The sequence below is a fragment of the Ictidomys tridecemlineatus genome, chromosome 7, assembly GCF_052094955.1.
Source record: "Ictidomys tridecemlineatus isolate mIctTri1 chromosome 7, mIctTri1.hap1, whole genome shotgun sequence".
Lineage (NCBI taxonomy): Eukaryota > Metazoa > Chordata > Mammalia > Rodentia > Sciuridae > Ictidomys > Ictidomys tridecemlineatus.
In genome coordinates, this window is record NC_135483.1 from 37,896,127 (window position 1) to 37,902,126 (window position 6,000).

Here is a 6,000-nt window from a genome sequence, read left to right on the forward strand (position 1 = left end):
ATCTCTGCCCTATTTTACAATACATTTAAGACAGGAGAAAAATATTTTCAAGGTCCTACTTGAAGCTTTTTTGTTTGGGACTCTTGAGGGCTTGCTGTTTTGTTATGTGCCTTTGTATTAGAAGAAAGTTATAATGGGATTTTGCCATGGCCAGAGTTCATAATGGATTTCCCCCTGGGTGATGGTTTTAAGTAAATTTCACCATGGGTCTATAATCTGCTTGTTGGAATTATAACCTTGAAAATTCCCTGCAGGGTTTGGCATTAAGCTCCTGGCATTCCTTGTGTATTCTACCCTAAGCACTGTACAAGCAATTTTAGCTCTGGGTCCTGGAACAGTTTGCATAATCGGTATTTTTAGTGTTTTGGCAGAAAGCTGAAATCAATGTTTGCAGTATCTAAATATCACTTAAGCATTACATATAGTGAATAAAGAGTTGTGAGACTTTTTGACTAGCCTGTCTCTTGGTGTTTGAAATTTATCTTATTGCATGAGTCAAAGAATCAAAGTATAACATATCAGAGATAGCAGAATTCTGAAAACTGGTCAGCTGTAACATATGTACCCCTTATTTAAGTTAAGTTCTCATTTTTTTTTTTGCTTACCAGTTGTGGTCAAATTAATGTTTTAATTTTGCTTGAATTAGCTATGTCAGAGAATTGTAGAAGATAATCAAAACCCTGGCTTAGTGTACATCGCAGAAAATTCCTCTAGAGAAGTAGCCTTTGTCCATGTACATCTGAAAAGTATCTTCATTTTGCTTTCCCATATTAAGTTAGTTTGGTTGAAAATAGGATTCCTAGATTTGACACAATTTTCTATTAGGAAGTTTAGTACGCTTCTCTTTTGTCTTTAGCCATCCAATGCTACCAATGAGAAATTTTATTGACATGCTTGGCCATGAGTCTTTGTTCATGTCTCGGACACTTGGAAAACTTCTTTTACAATTTTGAGATATTGTCTTCTGTTCCTTAGAAAAAATACTTCCCATTCCATTTAACCTTTTTCAAAAATCACTAGTAATATTCGACTTCATGAAGTAGTTTTCCATGTCTCTTACATTTTCCCCTTATGTTTTTCATTCTTTATCTTCTTGTCCTAGTTATGGATGATTTCCTTCATCTTATTTTTCAGAACAGTAAATTAGTCTCTTCTCAAATCGTTTCATTAAATTCCCTCCCCCCCCCCATAGAGATTTTCTCTTGGGGGTGATACTTTGGCTGCAGATGGGAGAATGGATAGGAGGTCATATCAGTAGGGAACTTTTTCAGTACCATGAGTGAAAGATGATGGAGACTTGTACTGGAAAGTGGAGAGAAGTAGATGGATTAGAGAAAAGAAGAAATTAGAATAGATAGGATGGGGGATTGGATTTAGCATTGAAGATAGATAAGGAAGCAGGAATGTGGCTTAGGTTTAGATTTGGCAGTTGCATGGCTGACATACCATTTGGGTATGTAGAGATCTCAGGAGTAGGAGCAGCTTTAGGGCAGATAATGAGCTCATGTTTAAATATGTTGAGTTTTAAGCACACCTTAGTCATATGGTTGGAGATATCTAGCAGATAGATCTATGGGTTTGTAATTTAGCAAAGATATCTGACATGGAGGGATGACATATGGATTTAGTAGCATATGGAAATTGAAGCCATGGTGCTAATATTACTTGGGGGAAATGAGTAGGATGGGAAGCAATGCTTAAGGTACAGGCAGAGGAAGCGGGATCTACACAGAGGGGAAGAAAATTATATTATTTCCCTCCAAAGCTAGTAATGCTGGCCTAAGTCCTTCTCATATTTTGGATCTCTTCTGACCACATCTCTTTTTTGACTTCTCTACTTTCCTTTTTTTGCTTTTAAGGGCATCTGTGATTTTATCAGACTTGGCTAGATAATCCAGGATAATCTTTCTATTTTTAAGGTTAGCTGGTTAGTGACCTTAATTAATTCCTTAATGAAGGAAGTACTTTCACAGTAGAACCTGGATTAGTGTTTGAATAATTGGAAATGGGAATTTGTGGAGGACATTTTTAGAATTATACTTACCACAGAGAGAAAAATGAGTGACCAGAAGAGGGTAGTGTTATGGAGACTAAAGAACAGTGTTTCAAAAAGGAGGGAATAGAGCCAGGTGCGGTGGCACATGCCTGTAATCCCAGCAATTTGGGAGGCTGAGGCAGGAGGACTGCGAGTTCAAAGCAAGCCTCAGCAGATTAGCGAAGTACTTAGCAACTCAGCGAGACTCTGTCTCTAAATAAAATATAAAAAAGGGATGGCTGGGTTATGGCTCAATAGTTAAGTACCCTTGTGTTCAATCCCTGGCACTAAAAAGAAGGTATCAAATCCTGGTCAGAGATTAAGAAAGATAAGAACTGTGGAATGTCCACTGGGTTTCTGGAGAACAGATACAGCAAAATTGGGGAGTGAGGCACAGGCATAGGCCAAATTACTGTTAGTATTTGAGGACTTGGGAAGCAGAGAAGTAGACTATGAATGCAAACAAATCTTTAGGGAAATTTGGCTGTGAAGAGGAGAAATGAGGAAACAGCTTGGGAGAGTTATTAATTAGTTAAGATGGAAAGGACCCAAGGCTGCTTTTAATGCTGATGGCAAAAGGACTTATGAGAAAGGATGGATGGCAATTCAAGACAGAGGTGGCACAAAGAGAAGCCTAATGAGTTAGGAGGCCAGGGATCTTGGAGCATTGGTTGAGGTACAGGTTGTAGGTTAAAGGGGTAAGGGAAGGGTCCAGTGTTGTGAGTCTGGAGTCAGGAAGGTGGAAATCTCCCTTGGGTGACTTCTCTTTCCCTATGAAAGGGCAGACCATGTGGTCTGCTGAGAGGCTATTTTCTGGTAGCTTATTAATCCGATTAGAGTGGAGATCATGTCTCTCTTTCACTGTTGAATTTCCTATACTCAGTGCAGTACCTGACAAATCATAGATAACCAAAAAATATTTGTTGAAAGAAACAATAAATGGATAAGTAAATGCAAAAGGCTGACGGATGAAGCACCCAATTCCAAGTATTGATTACTTAAGGAGGGATATCATAATGTCATTGCAGTTCTTAGGCAATTGTCTCTACTATGCAGACCTATAGTCCAGATGCTTGTAGGGTGCATGTTGTTTTTCAGCATTTCTTTAAAGCAAAAAAAATCATGTCTCCCATCTGCACTTCAGAACCAGCTCCTCTTTTGCATAGCTGATATTATTTACAATTATGTTCATGTGGGCATTCTTTTTTGAAGCAATTTTCAGGTTTATGAAGTATTTATTTAATTTCCCTTGGATTCTTTTTTATTGGTTCCTTTTAGTTATACATGACAGTAGAATCAATTTGACATAATTATACAAGCATGAAATATATATTGTTCTTATTCAGACTCCAGTATGTCTCCTTTCCCTTCCTTCTTTCCACCCTAGCTCCTTACCTTCTATTAATCTTTCTGCCATTTTCATAGTTTTATTTTTTTAAATTAATTTCTTGTGAATGTACATGATGGTGAGCTTCACTATGGTATATTCATATATGTACTTAGGAAGGTTATGTCGGATTTATCCCACTGTCTTTACTTTTCCCACTCTCCCTCCCTTCCCTTCATTTCCCTTTGTCTACTCCACTAACTTCTAATCCACACCCCCGCCTCCACTTATTGTGGGTTAATTTCCCCATATCAGAGAAAACATTTGACTTCTGGTGTTTTAGGATTTCTTATTTCACTCAGCATGATATTCTCCAGATCCACCCATTTATGGGCAAATGCCATAGTTTCATTCTTCCTTATAGCTGAGTAATACTCCATTGTGCATATATACCACATTTTCTTTATCCATTTATTTGCTGAAGGGCACCTAAATTGGCTCCATAGCCTAGCTATTGTGAAATATGCTGCTGTAAACATTGATGTGGCTGTGTCACTGTAGTATACTGATTTTAAATCCTTTGGATAAATACTGAGGAGTGGGATAACTGAGTCAAATAGTGGTTCCATTCCTAGTTTATTTTGAGGAATCTCCCTACTGCTTCCCAGAGTGGTTGCATTACTTTGCCATCCCACCAATAATGTATGAGTGTACCCTTTTCCTCACATTCTTGTCACTATGTTGGGCATTCTGTTGTTAGATAATAAAACAGGGCATGGAAGAAATAAAGAGTAGTAGGAGGTTTGGTGAGAGTGGAGGAGGTTTGATTGAGCAACTCTGGAGATTAGGAGAGAAAGATAACTAGAAAAACACAAATATGTTGTATCTCCTTTAGGGTCCAGGTGGGGCTGGAGATCTTGATTATCTAGAGTTTTGATGGGTGTTTTTGACTTTCTGCAGCTATGCTTGGAAGCCTGAATAGAGATGAGAGAAGCCAGGTGTTTGGATTGATTTGGGTTTGGGATTTTGGCAGATAGCTACAATAGGGGGTATGGAGAAGGGGAGTTGGGGATATTGGCAAAGGGGCAGCTGAACTAATGAACCGTGGAATCTGGACTAGACGGGAAAGGAAGAGAAGAAAGGAGGGACTAATTTATGACATGGGCCTCTCCACATTGTAGGGAAAGACCCAGACGGAGTGAAAACAGTTAAGGGAGTGAATTGGGAGGAGAGGAGGTTTTGTCAGAAATTTGACGAAATAACTTTGTTATGTCCTATTCTGGAACACAGGACTCAAGGAGAAAGTGTCTGCTTTTTACCATGGAGTCGAAGTTTATGGAAGCTGAGATTCCCAAGTGTAGGATGTTACCCAAGATGACAAGAGGAGAGTAGGTGAAGAGGAGGATTCTGAGCCTGGGGCCAGGTTTTTATTTAATACAAGGAGGTAATAGTCTGGAATTTGGTGAAAGACAATGGTCATGAGGCTTAGAAGATGTTATAGTTTTGTGGTCCAGTCTCCACTAAACAGAATTCATACATGCAGGGATTTAGGAATAATCGTTTTAGAACCGTTGGCATTGGGAAGTAGACCAGAAATATGGGGATGTGGATGAATTATCAGTTTTTAAGCCAGAGGAAGAAAAATTTAGAAAAAAGGCAATTTCTACATGAGGCTGGGAAGAGTAGGGGAGGGATTGAGGAAATAGCAAGATGTGTTAAGTTGGATAGGACTCCCAAGGGCTTGGTAGAGGAGGGCTTCTGATCAGTGGGAGTTTGGGCCTAGGGTGATAACACCCAAGGAGGTATGGGGATGAGAATGAATGTGAGGATAGTATACATAGACTGCATATTTAATAATAATAACCAATCATGAGATCATGGTGGGTTTAGCTGATAAGCCTCATAAAGAATTACTATTTTTGGGGACCTTGGTAGGTGGTAGGGATGTTATTATCTTAGAAATAGTTATCCTCCTTCTGGACTGATGGAGCTTGAAAAAAATGACATGTGTCTGGTTGTGTGAGAAAGCCTGGTTTTCCTGCACTCAAGGTCTTAAGCATGCTTATAATTGGAGAGGTGTTGGGTACCATGCTCAATTTCTTAAGTGTTATTTCTTTCATTAGCTCCTATTACCTTCCACTAAAGCTATTACCAAGTGTATTAGTTCCTCATGGTTGCTGTAACAAATTACCACAAAGTTGCTGCTATAACAAATCATCACAAACTTGGTGGCTCAAAACAACAGACATTTATTCTCCCACAATTTTTAAGGACAGAAGTCTGGAATCAGCCTCACGAGGCTGAAATCAAGGTGTCAACAGAGCTGCACTCCTTTTGGAAGCTATAGAGGAGAACTTGTTCCTTTCCATATTCCAGTTTCGGGTAATTGCTGACATTTTCTTGGTTTGTGACCAGATTACTCCAATCTCTGCCTCTGTGGTGGTATTGTTTTCTCCGTCAAGTTTCCTTTTTAATGATACATGTGATAGTGTGCAAGACCCATTCACATGACTCTAGATAATTTTTCCATTTCAAGGTTTTAACTTCATCACTTCCACATGGAGTTTAATACATAAAATAACATTCACAGGTTCCAGAGATTGTGTCTGATATCTTTGAGAACCATTATTCAGCCTAT